At 42.5% G+C, this 12,444-nt stretch overlaps 1 pseudogene; it reads left to right on the top strand.

Moving 5' to 3' along the window:
* Window positions 1–11,702: 11,702 nt before the first annotated feature.
* LOC124728665 lies at window positions 11,703–11,820 on the top strand (annotated as a pseudogene).
* Window positions 11,821–12,444: the final 624 nt, after the last annotated feature.

Raw genomic sequence — 12,444 nt, 5'->3', positions numbered from 1 at the left:
CTCAGAAATATTCTGAGTGTTTTTAATATGTAAAAGAATATGTATGTGAACATGTTTAAAAATTACATTGAATGGCCTTATCATTTATTCAAAAAAGATTCACATTTGCATTTGTCTGCAGATACAGAAAATTATGTGGTAACCTGGAGAGAATAAAAAGAAAAATAACTGACAATTAACAAAGTCCAAGAACTAAACTTGTGATCATCGGCAAAAAAGAAACTGGACTTATTCATTACAAATCTCTGTCATTTCAATGTCTAAATGTACATCCATATATTCCCCATTTTTTGAAGCTGTTTAACAATGTGTATTGTCTAACATGCTACGAGCCTCAGTGTGGAATGTTAGAAGTTTGTACATGACATGGAAGCTAGAAAATATGAAACAGGAAATGCTAAGGATTAATCTAAAAACAGTGGGGGTCAATGAAGTGAAATGGACCGAAGAAGAATATTCCAGGTGATATAAGTATAGGGTAATATCATCAGCAGCAGAAAATGGTATAAAGGGATTAGGATTCGTTATGAATAGGAAGGTATAGCAGAAAGTGAGTTACTGTGAACAATTAAGTGAGAGTTGTTCTTATCGGAATTGACAGCAAACCAGCGCTGATAGCAATAGTTCAGGTATACACGCCAGTGTCACAAGCAGAGGACGAAGAGATAGAGAAAGTCTATAAGATAATGAACGGATAATTCAATACATAAAGGGAGATGAAAATCTAATAGTAGTCATGGGGGTTGGGAGGAGGGAGTAGAAGAAAGTGTTACAAGAGAACATGGGCTTGGTAGTAGGATATGGAGGGGAGTAAGGCCAAATGAGTATTGCCATAAATATCAGTAATAGCGAATACTCTGTTCAAGAATCACAACAGAAGGTCGGGAGATATGGGAAGATTCCAGTCAGATTTCATCATGCTTGGAGATATGCTTGGAGTTTTGTGGGGCTATAGATACTACGATAATAACTAACTCAGTAGGCAGTCCAGTTAAAGAGGAATGGACATCTTCAAAAAGGGAAATCACAGAAAATGCACAGAAAAACGAAGGTACAAGGAAGGTGACTTCGAAGATGAGAAGAAACCATGGATAAGAGAAAAATACTACAGTAGATCGACGAGAGAATGAAGTACAAAAACGTGCAGTGAAATTCAGGAATACAAAGACACTTAGAAACGATATAAACAGGAAGTGCAGGGAAGCTAAGGCGAAATGGCTGCATGAAAAATGTGAAGCAATCGAAAAAGAAATGATTGTCGGAAGGACTGGCTCGGCATATTGAAGTCAAAACAGCCTTTGTTGAAATTAAAAGCAAGGGCGATAAAATTAAGAGTGCAATGAAATTTCAGTGTTAAATGCAGAGGAGAGAGCAGATAGGTGGAAAGAATATATTGAAGACCTCTTTAAGAGGGAAGATTCGTCTGATGTGAGAAGAGGAAATAAGGGTTGGCAGAGAAGATATAGGAGATCCAGTATTAGTATCAGAATTTAAAAGAACACTCTTGAGGTAAGATGCTAACCTGTGAAGTCTCATCCCGCACTGAATTTCCGAGACTGTAATATCCCCTTGTTAAAGTGGCACCTGACTCACTGCAACGGCCATGCATTTAGAACTACAGAACTACAAACTATCCACTCTGCAATTTATTTGCCTCGTCTTTTATAAAGCTGGTATCCTTATGTGCTGAATAGATCCCAGACCTTCACCCATTAAATTAAGCTGTCCGTATTATCATAAAGCAAATCTGGATCTTCAAAATGGTTTTTGCAAACTCATATTCACAATGCTATATGTCGAGCTTTGGTAGGTCCAATACATACGTACCAACATAGACAGGTCCTCTTAACAGTACGAGTATTTCAACCTTCGCCATCTCCTGAGCCACAAATTCGAAAATGGTAGCCCGTTTGAAATTTTGCATGAGGGTTCATTATCTCGCCCCTCTACGGCCATCCCAGTAAATAAATAATTTAATGTCGCGGTGTTTTTTTATTCTTGCCAAAAATTGCGTTGTGCATAAACTTATGGAAATCTTGCTCTAATGAACGTGAAGCGGATGATCTTTTGCCAGTGTTTATATATGTGGGCATTCAACCAGGAGCTCTGATTGAACTGGATACTGTGGACGACTCTAACCAATTCCATACCCAAATTGAGACATTGTTGGAGATTCCTATAATGTATAAAGTACATCTCTTTTTATCCCCATGAGTCGCCATCAACGTAAGGAGGGAACAATGCCACAGGACTCCGTGCTCCGGATGCAGCGGAAAATCGTTGTGCTTGTCATGCAAACTACTAGAATATGTCCAGTTTACTTACAAGACATATCCTACTCCAAAATCATCTGTTATAGTCGTAAAATGCATTCCACTTATTTCACCACGCATCAGCTGTTGAAACTTTCCACTGGGTGAAAATTGTTGTACAGGTACAGGATGTGACTTTTTTTTTTACTTGAATCGATAACGTGGTCGAACAATTGACCCATTACTGAGTTATTTGCCTTGATGTGTCCACAAATACATTTTCAAAGCCCCCACGTACATGCAGAGCAACAGTACGTCAACATTAGTTGAAAGCTTGAGTTCAGCAGATGTTGTTCGGGGAGTTGCACCGCTTGATAACCCAGGCGCAGCGTAATAGTGGACAGTATCTGCGAGGAGGTGAGGAGTTGTGTCCATGTAAAGTCTTGCGTATTCCTCTAAGTTCAAGACGTTATAAATTCCTGCCAAGCACACACTGTGTGCCCATGTTGCGCATCCGTTATGATAATCGCCTGTAAAGTTGCTAGAGAATGAAGATATATCTGGTATTGCAGTTTCATAGAGTCTCTTCACAGAATCCATCTATTCGTACACGAAGATCCCTTTCTTTGTAATATCTTTGGATGTGCAGCTGGTGAGCGTTGTGTATCCTCCTGATGTAGAGTTTCAACCAATTTCTGAAGCGGTGCCACTTAAATCTTAATGAATCTGGGAACTGCTCCGTCATGTGTTTATTAACCCTCCTTAAAAATGAAATGTATTTCCTCGTGTTTATGGGTAGGACACTAACATAGTTATTGCGTGAAACAAAATGCCAAGTACTCAGTAATTAAGTGAGCATCACACCCATTCAGATTGGGGAACAATACGGGTAACTGAAGTGGGAGTTAGTAATTCAGGTTGCATTCATTGTGTGCTGCACTACAAAATTAACCGATGAGATAAAAATTATCCAAAAGCGATTTTTCGCGGTGTTGCCTAGTAGCAGGTTACAAATATGACACTCAACAGATTCATCAGACTTCGATTGACCTTTTTGCATTATAGTTAGAAGACTGATGGTACCATACTCTCATCAACTTCATCTGTAAGCGTTTGGAGCCCACAGAACAAAAATTTTGTGTGTTATTCCACATCACAGAATTTAAAATAATTACGGTTGGAGTCACAGGAACTTACAACCTGGTATACTGTAGCAAAAATAGTACATGTCGTTTTGTGTGGTTTGAAAGCGAGCCAGTGGGGTTTTGTGCACCTTTCCTTAGAAATATAGGATCTGTATTCATCTCCACGTCCAGTGGAGCAGCAGAACGGGCATCCACCTCCCCCTAATTACAGCAATACACCGCTGTTGGCTACAGTTGTACGAGTGACGTAACAATGATGTCATTCTTCATGATGGCAGAGTCGCAACATAATTTAGCATCGCACTTTAAAGGAGGATACAACATATCATCGTGGTTTCTGGAAAATTCTTATTCTCAAACACACTAATACGCATGAAGGAACAACAATTGATCTTGATATCCAGTAAAATTCTCGATCTGGGCATGAAAGATTCTATCTCCAAGTGCACCTCAAATCACAGTAAATAGTAATTATGTGGAATCAGGTACCTGATGCACGTAACTGTTTTTGTTACGACAGGTTGACGAGTTACTGTTGACCAACAGCGATGTATTACTATAATTAGGTCCTGTTCTTAAGGAAAGGTGGTCAAATGCAAGTGCTCAAAACATTTCGAGCTAATTATGCTCCGCTACTCTTGTACTGCTGGTGGTGTAGATAAGGTTATAGCTGAACCTGGTACGAAGATTACCGTCGCTTGTCATGTCTTACAGCTCCTGCAAGCTACCCTCTGTAGTAACGGTTTAGCAAAACATTTCGAGCTAATTATGCTCCACTACTCTTGTACTGCTGGTGGCGTAGATAAGGTTATAGCTCAGCCTGGTACGAAGATTACCGTCGCTTGTCATGTCTTACAGCTCCTGCAAGCTACCCTCTGTAGTAACGGTTTAGCAAAACATTTCGAGCTAATTATGCTCCACTACTCTTGTACTGCTAGTGGCGTAGATAAGGTTATAGCTCAGCCTGGTAAGAAGATTACCGTCGCTTGTCATGTCTTACAGCTCCTGCAAGCTACCATCTGTAGTAACGGTTTAGCAAATACTTATGGTCCACGAAATTACAGGCGCCTGCGAGTTACTGCTGGGATATAAATAATTTCTATCGGGCGGGTTCAACAACCCAGTAAAAATTTGAATGCAATGGATAAAACAATTTTTTGGAACCACTACAGAAGGTACCTATGCAGGGCTTAATAGGGAGCATAGAGTCATTATTTACTTTCATAGCCCAGCACTGAACTGTGGTACTGACTTTCACCTATTCTTTATGATGAAGGGAGGAAATAATCAGTCATGGGGTATAGGTTAATTGATATTTATTCAATACTGATGGCATTTCAATAACTAGCTGTGTGTCTGTTGGAATATACATCATCACAACTGGTCTCTCTAGTTAACATGATTCACTTTCGCCACGTAATTGTGGAAAGGGAGAGGAGAGCGCTGACCCGGTTTCGATGTAATTTTATGCAGGCACACAATTATGCCTAAACCCACGCTTATTACAACTAATTACTAAAGGTCACGCAGAACAAGTTCAGCAAAGACACTACAAGTAAACTCGGTCAGGGCGGAAGAATATTTGCCTAAACATTTCAATTTTCGTTAAAACGTATGCCGAAGAATCGACAGCAAGTGGTGCTCTTAACTATGAATGAATCCTGCTTTGGGAAACAACACCACGTTACTGAGCTGGGAGGAAGAACATTTACTATCAGATGGCGGGAAAATTTTGCAAGTCTTTATTCCATCAATAGACATTAAAATCTGAACTTTTCTGGATACAAGAGTTTAACCCGTATGTTTTATATAACGCACAACAGTGCCAGCAAATCAAATAATTATGGGGAGGCACAAGAGACATTAACAATCTCCCATAAGTCCAACCCCTCGTCCAAGTCGTGGGAGATGGGCAACGGCACAAAGTAGGGGACTGCCTATAGGGGCGATGTACAGCGGGGACTTCGTGTGCCCCAGGACCGCTACGGTAGCTGGGAAGGCCCTATGGGAACCCTGAAACGTGACGGCTAACGGGGCTCTGGTGAAGCTGCGATAGGCCTAGCAAGCCAGTAGTGGATAAATCAACTGCTTTTAAAAAGGGAACATGCCTCGGATCACGGAACGGATTTAAAGGAAACCGACCAAGCAATGGAAAAGGATTACGAGATGGCTTACGACTGGGCACCTTAAACGTAAGGACTCTAACTGGGAAGTTAGAAGAAATTGTAGAAATGATGGAAAGGAGGAAATTGGACATCTTGGGACTTTCTGAGACTAGGTGGAGAGGAGTCGGTGAAAAACCACTAAGTAAAGGATGTAAACTATACTGGATAGGTAATGAGAGGGGAAGAAATGGAGTGGCAATAGTGGTCAGAGAGGGTCTGCAGGAGGAGGTGGAAGGTATCAATGATCGAATGATAAAAGCCAGAGTACGAGTGAAAGGAAAAAGCATTGAAATCATCCAATCATATGCCCCACAGGTAGGGTGTACAAAAAAGGAGAAGGAGGAATTTGAAGATGACATGCAAAAGCAGCTAAATGGAGGTAATCAGATTATAATAGGGGACCTCAATGCACATGTTGGCACAGACAGGAAAGGATTCGAGGAGATAATGGGACCAGAGGGCTGGGGGAACCGAAATAGAGAAGGAAAATTGTTGCTGGAATTCTGCAAGAGGAATGGACTGGCGATCGCAAATTCCTGGTACAAGAAGAGAAGTAGCCACAAAATAACTTGGTACAGTGGAGACTGGTCCCAAACTTCAGTAGTAGACTATGTACTAGTGGATAGGCAGATGATGAGCAGCCTCACAGATGTTAAGGTCATTCCATCTGAGGCCTTAGACAGTGACCATCGGCTGTTGGTAGCCACCCTGAGAGAGAAAAAAGATAGGAGGGCAACAGATATACAGGAGAAAAGGTTGAAGATATGGATGCTGAAAGAGGATGAACGGAGAACCCAGTACCAGACACTGATCAGGAAGAAGCTGCCAAAGGAAGATCAGAGAACAGTGGAAGAAGAATGGGGAGATTTTAAGAGGGCTCTAGTTGAGGCAGCTGAGACTGTGTGCGGAAGAACTAGCACAAAGAGGAGAAGTAAGAAAACCCCATGGTGGAACAACATATGTAAAGAGGCAGTACTTCGAAAGAACGAAGCCTTCAGAGAATGGTTCCAGACCCGAACAGAGGAAGCTAGGGTAAAATATAAGGAAAGCAAGAAAGCGGCACAGACCATAGTAAGGGCGGAGAAGAAGAAGTGGATGGAAAAATGGACAAGAATGTTAGAAGAGGACAGAGAAGGGAACAAAAAAGTACTTCACACCATGGTAAGAAATAAGAGGAATGACAAAAGCGAGTGCCTGAGGATCATGGATAATAATGGAAGAGTTGTGGAGGAAATGCATGAGCTCAAAAAGATTTGGAAGGAGTACTTTGAAGATCTGTTGAATGTCGCCAAGCGGGTAACTAACAGCGATGGAGAGCCTAAGGCAGCAGACGATTATAATAGTGGGGAAATTAATGATCTAACTTGGAATGAAGTGGAAGAAGCCATAAAGAGGATGAAAGGGGGCAAGGCACCAGGTTGGGACGAAGTAACAGTGGATATGATACGAGAAGCAGGAGAAGTAGGAACCCAGTGGCTATACAGAGTGCTGAGGGTGGTGTGGAAGGAGAACAGAATTCCTGAGGATTGGAAGAAAGGAATTATAGTCCCGATCTTCAAGAAAGGGGATAAAAGGAGATGTGAGAACTACAGAGGAATCACCCTGCTATGCCACTGTGGAAAAATCTATGAAAAGATCCTGGAGAAGAGAATAAGAAGCAGTAATGAAAGTAGACTGCAAGAGGAGCAGTATGGTTTCAGACCGGGAAGATCAACAACGGACCTCATATTTGCGGTAAGGCAACTGCAGGAAAGGCACTATGAGTACGGGAAGGACTTAATCATGGCCTTTTTAGATATTGAGAAGGCGTATGACAGTATCTGTAGGGACAAGCTCTGGGATGTGCTGAACGCAAAAGGGATAGATGAAGAGATAACACGAAAAGTCAGAAAAATGTATGAGGGAAGTGAGAGTTGTGTGAAAGTGGGGAGGGAACGTACTGCATGGTTCAAGCTGGAAAATGGGCTGCGACAGGGAAGTGCACTTTCGCCTTTATTGTTTATTATTGTTATGGATGAAATCCTACAGCAAGTATCAGATGCAATTGGAGATCAAAAAATTAAAGCAGTGCTTTTTGCCGATGACCTGATGTTATGGGGAAATTGCGAGAAGGAGGTGCAAGAGCAGTTAGATGTATGGGAGGCAACGGCAGCATAATATGGAATGCATTTCTCTGCAAAGAAAAGTGAAATAATTGTCACAACAAGGAAGAAGAATAGGCCAAATGTGGATATTACTTGTGGAGGGGAAAAACTACAAGTGGTAGAGAACTTCAAGTACCTGGGAAGCATGATTGAAAGTAAGGGGGGAAATGCAATGGAAATAAATGAAAGGTGCAGAAAAGCAGGGCAGTTCTACAAATGCATTAGGGGGCTTATTTGGAGCAAGGAGGTGCCACAGAAATCCAAGGGAATTATATACCGAACCTACTTTGTCCCCATATTGGCATACGGAAGTGAGACATGGGTAATGCACAAAAGCGACAAAAGTAGAATACAGGCTAGTGAAATGAAGTTCCAGAGGAGCAGGTTGAGTGTAACAAGACGAGACAGATTGCGAAATGTGTATGTGAGGGAAAGACTAAAGGAGGAACCAGTACAGGACAGGATAGAAAAATCAAGACTGCAGTGGTATGGACACATGAAGAGAATGGATGAGGGAAGAATTCCAAAGAGGATGTTTGATCTGCAACTGGAGGGGAAGAGGCCCAGAGGAAGACCAAGAGATAGATGGGTGAAAGGAGTGACGAGAAGAGGAGAGAACTGGACGAAGGTGGAAGAGGGGGAATGGTGGAAAGACAGAACACGATGGAGAGGCTTGTGTTTCCGACAGACCCATCCAGTGGCTGGAAACTGTCCAAGATGATGATGATGATGATGACAAGAGACATTAACTAATTATCACATTAATATTGTTCCACACACGTGACCAAGTAGCGGCAGCCAACAGAAATTCAAAAAATACGGACACACAAGATTATTCCTTCTCTATCTTACAGTCACCGACTACCGTATGGTTATTCGCTCGACTACTACATATTTTCAGACCGAAATTGCAGATTACCAATGTGGTGGTTGCTCCAACCGACCACGTGGCGTGAAAGGAAGTAACGAAGGAAACACATGAAAAATAAATAAAATACCCCAAAATATTACTGTGGAAGAAAGACCACATTAAAATAAATTAAATGATTGAACTTCCTGCGTGGCCTGACCAAGGCACAAACGCAAATTTCTACTGAAATGTGGTAATCTCACACCTATGTGAGATTACCACCAAACCCCCATAAGGGAGTTTATTTTCATAATTTAGTCAAATTTTGGTAGAAACATCTGGGTTTTATTATTAGCAGTTTTGAGACAGTCTGATAACTTTGTTAACATTACCAAAATCGAGAGCCGCGTCTCCACGTCTGTCCAGCGCCGCTACCCAGGAACAAGTGGGCCTGCGAACACCTCGCCTCACCGTTGTTCGTCCAAAACGTGGTGGTGAGGGCGGTTCCTCTCTGACTTGCCCACTATCTTTGCCAAACTTGTTCGCGTTTAGAGGTTGGTACTATCCTACCACAGAACCACTCTACTCATGCAATGCTACGACCTCTGACCAAAACTTTCTGCTACGTCATATAATATTTCATTCATACAGTCCAAGGTCGCAATAAGCCAAAGGATGCAAGGAAACGTGGCATACACGAAATAAAAATCAACGAATAAATAAATAAACACCGCTTGGTCCATTCTCTCCTGCTTGTTACCTACGGATTTACTTCTACAGAGTAAAAACACTCTCGCTATAATTCTCCTGTACCGGGATTTATTGAGAAAAATATAGAACGGGACAACAAGTTCCGTTTCAATTAAAATGTGAGAAAGGGAGGCAATTATTTTATTTTACAAATGTGGCAAATAGAATGGGAATCTTCAGGACAAGCGGAAGATCATATTAAGGTTTCCCCAATAACTGAGAGAGATGAAGACTGAGATTCGTTACCCTGTTGCGACGTCTGATTCACTGGCCATTAAACAAGTACAACTAATCTGTGCAGAAGGTAAGAAATTTGTAGGTCTGCCCTGAGAAAATATTTTTTGGTAACCAAACGAATTTCGCCATGATAAGTTGGCATTTATTCTGCAAAACACTTGAATTACGGAGAGATACAGTGTGACATTAACACCATATCCATTGTTGCGCTTACTAGTTGCGTTTTAATGTACTTTAACACTTTTCCTTTCATTTTCCACTGTGTGTGTATAGTCTTTTACAGCATAGAATCTGCGACAATATAGTGAATTGTGATTCCTATTTTCAACTGGTGTTAAATAACTTTTATATTACAAATTTGCGACCGAAGAGGGATGTTTAAGCAAGCTATAAGTGAACATAAGATGTGTTAATGTCACGATTAGCCGGCCGTGGTGGCCGAGCGGTTCTAGGCACTACAGTCTGGAACCGTGCGACCGCTACGGTCGCAGGTTCGAATTCTGCCTCGGGCATGGATGTGTGTGATGTCCTTAGGTTAGTTAGGTTTAACTAGTTCTAAGTTCTAGGGGACTGACGACCTGAGAAGTTGAGTTCCATAGTGCTCAGAGCCATTTTTTGTCACGATTATTACGGATTTATTTGATAACTAAATTGAAATTTACATCATTATACATGGGCACGTGGCTCGGCAGTCCATTTTGGAATATTCATCACTATGCGTAAAAACGTAGGTGACTGGTCCGCTGTAACTGTGTGTTTTCTCCAAGCACACGTTATCAGAGGTTTACAAATTCCCCTTCCAGCCTACCTGCCCCTATCTTCTCTGCAACCATTAAAACAGGTGAACCTGCCGCAATGGAGACGCAAGGGTACACGTGTGCTGAAGCACAGTGGTTAAAGAAGGCCAGCTTGGATTTCCGCTAACCTGGCAAGCCTCAAGGGACCCGTTCAGCCTGCTACACTTGGCAACTGGTTACGCTGCCAGTCCAACGTGAATACAGAAAGCCAGGAGTATGTTTGCGTAGGCAGTTTCACTGCGGCTCATTTATAATAACGGCAGGAGCGACAAAATGAACAAACTTAACTAAAAGGAGATTGAGGCAAAACTATTAATTGAGGAACATATACCAGTCACGAAACAGAGCCCAAGTCCGGTAGGGGAAATGTACATTTGCAAGGCAACTTCATAGAAATCGGTAGGTATCTCAAAATACGAAGTGTGCAAAGAGTTACTAAACACTCGTTTGTCAACCTCGAGTATTTTACGACATGTTCGTAAATTTGACCAGCTTTTTCCTCACTCCACAAAAAAAAAGTTCAAATGTGTATGAAATCTTATGCGATTTACCTGCTGAGGCCATCAGTCCCTAAGCTTACACACTACTTAACCTAAATTATCCTAAGAGCAAACACACACAGCCATGCACGAGGGAGGACTCGAACCTCCGCCGGGATCAGCCACACAGTCCATGACTGCAGCGCCTTAGACTAAAGCGGCTAATCCCGCGCGGCTCCTCACTCCACAACTTTTTTAAAGAGGACAAAGACATAATGGCTGACAAGTGCGCGGAAATGTGTGCTAAGCACTTGAGGTCATTTAGCACTATATAGGCTTTCTAAATTTAAGGTAGAAACTCCCCCCGCCCCTGAGTCTCTGCACCCCCTCCTTGGCTGTTTCCCTCTCCCGTCCTCCCCCCCCCCCTTCGGCACGTCCCCCGCCCGCCTCCCCCTCTCACCCCTCTCTAACACCGCCCATCCCTCCTTTCTTCCCTTCTCCCTCTTCTCCGTACACCTGGCAGATCCTCTCAGTTTGTTTGCCGTCACCGATGAGCTACGTCTGTCTTGTATTTGGTGCAGTTCTCCAGTGCTGTCAAGAGCTGTGATTTTAATCGTGCGCTGGACTTGTATATAGTGTTGCTGCTGTCCGTGATTTTTCTGTGATACGCCGCCCGTCGCAACTTTTATTCTCCGGCCGTACTTCGCCTTGTGTTCACACAGTGTGTGGTTTCTTGTGTACGCTACTTTTTTAAGGTTTTTATCTCCATTTTACAGTCGCCCCCTTTTTGTCTGTTCTCTTCCATAATGCTCCCCTTTTCATATCTTTGTAACGCCAAATTTTCTCCTTTGCGTTATTTTAAATGTCTTCCATTGTATAGTTAGGCAACGGTCTTGCCGCAGTGGATACACCGGTTCCCGTGAGATCACCGAAGTTAAGCGCTGTCGGGCGTGGTCGGCACTTGGATGGGTGACCATCCAGGCTGCCATGCGCTATTGCCATTTTTCGGGGTGCACTCAGCCTCGTGATGCCAATTGAGGAGCTACTCGACCGAATAGTAGCGGCTTCGGTCAAGAATACCATCATAACGACCGGAAGAGCGCTGTGTTGCCCCACGCCTCTCCTATCCGCATCCTCTATGAGGATGACACGGCGATCGGATGGTCCCGGTAGGCCACTCGTGGTCTGAAGACGGAGTGCATTGTATAATTAATGTGATTCGGCTGAAGAGCAGCGCCCATGCTGCTGCCAGCCCGCCTCAGATGGGGAGCTGAAGTACAATACAGAAAACAAAGGGTAGACATCGATTGAAATAAGAAAAAAGATATGGCTCAATGTACATTAAAAACCACATTCTGGTAGTATGCAGCGTAGTGCAACGAAAGCTTAGCATGGAAGCAGATCTTCTTCTTTTAGACATGTACTTCTTAGATTAACATTACAAGAAAAACGAACTTTGTGCCTGCTAAAATTCATTTGGGTAATTTAGAATGAACTATTTGGGCCACTTAGAATGAAGTCAACCAACCTGCAATACACATCCTGGAAAAAATAATTACAATTAGTATAATTGGTGTCACATTTGGCTGGAACACACTAAAGTTCTGAAACTAGATTCCAGAACT

The sequence above is a fragment of the Schistocerca piceifrons genome, chromosome 1 (assembly GCF_021461385.2).
Source record: "Schistocerca piceifrons isolate TAMUIC-IGC-003096 chromosome 1, iqSchPice1.1, whole genome shotgun sequence".
In the NCBI taxonomy this organism is placed as follows: domain Eukaryota; kingdom Metazoa; phylum Arthropoda; class Insecta; order Orthoptera; family Acrididae; genus Schistocerca; species Schistocerca piceifrons.
Note: the sequence above shows the minus strand (reverse complement) of the source record. Positions and strands in the feature narration are given on the sequence as shown.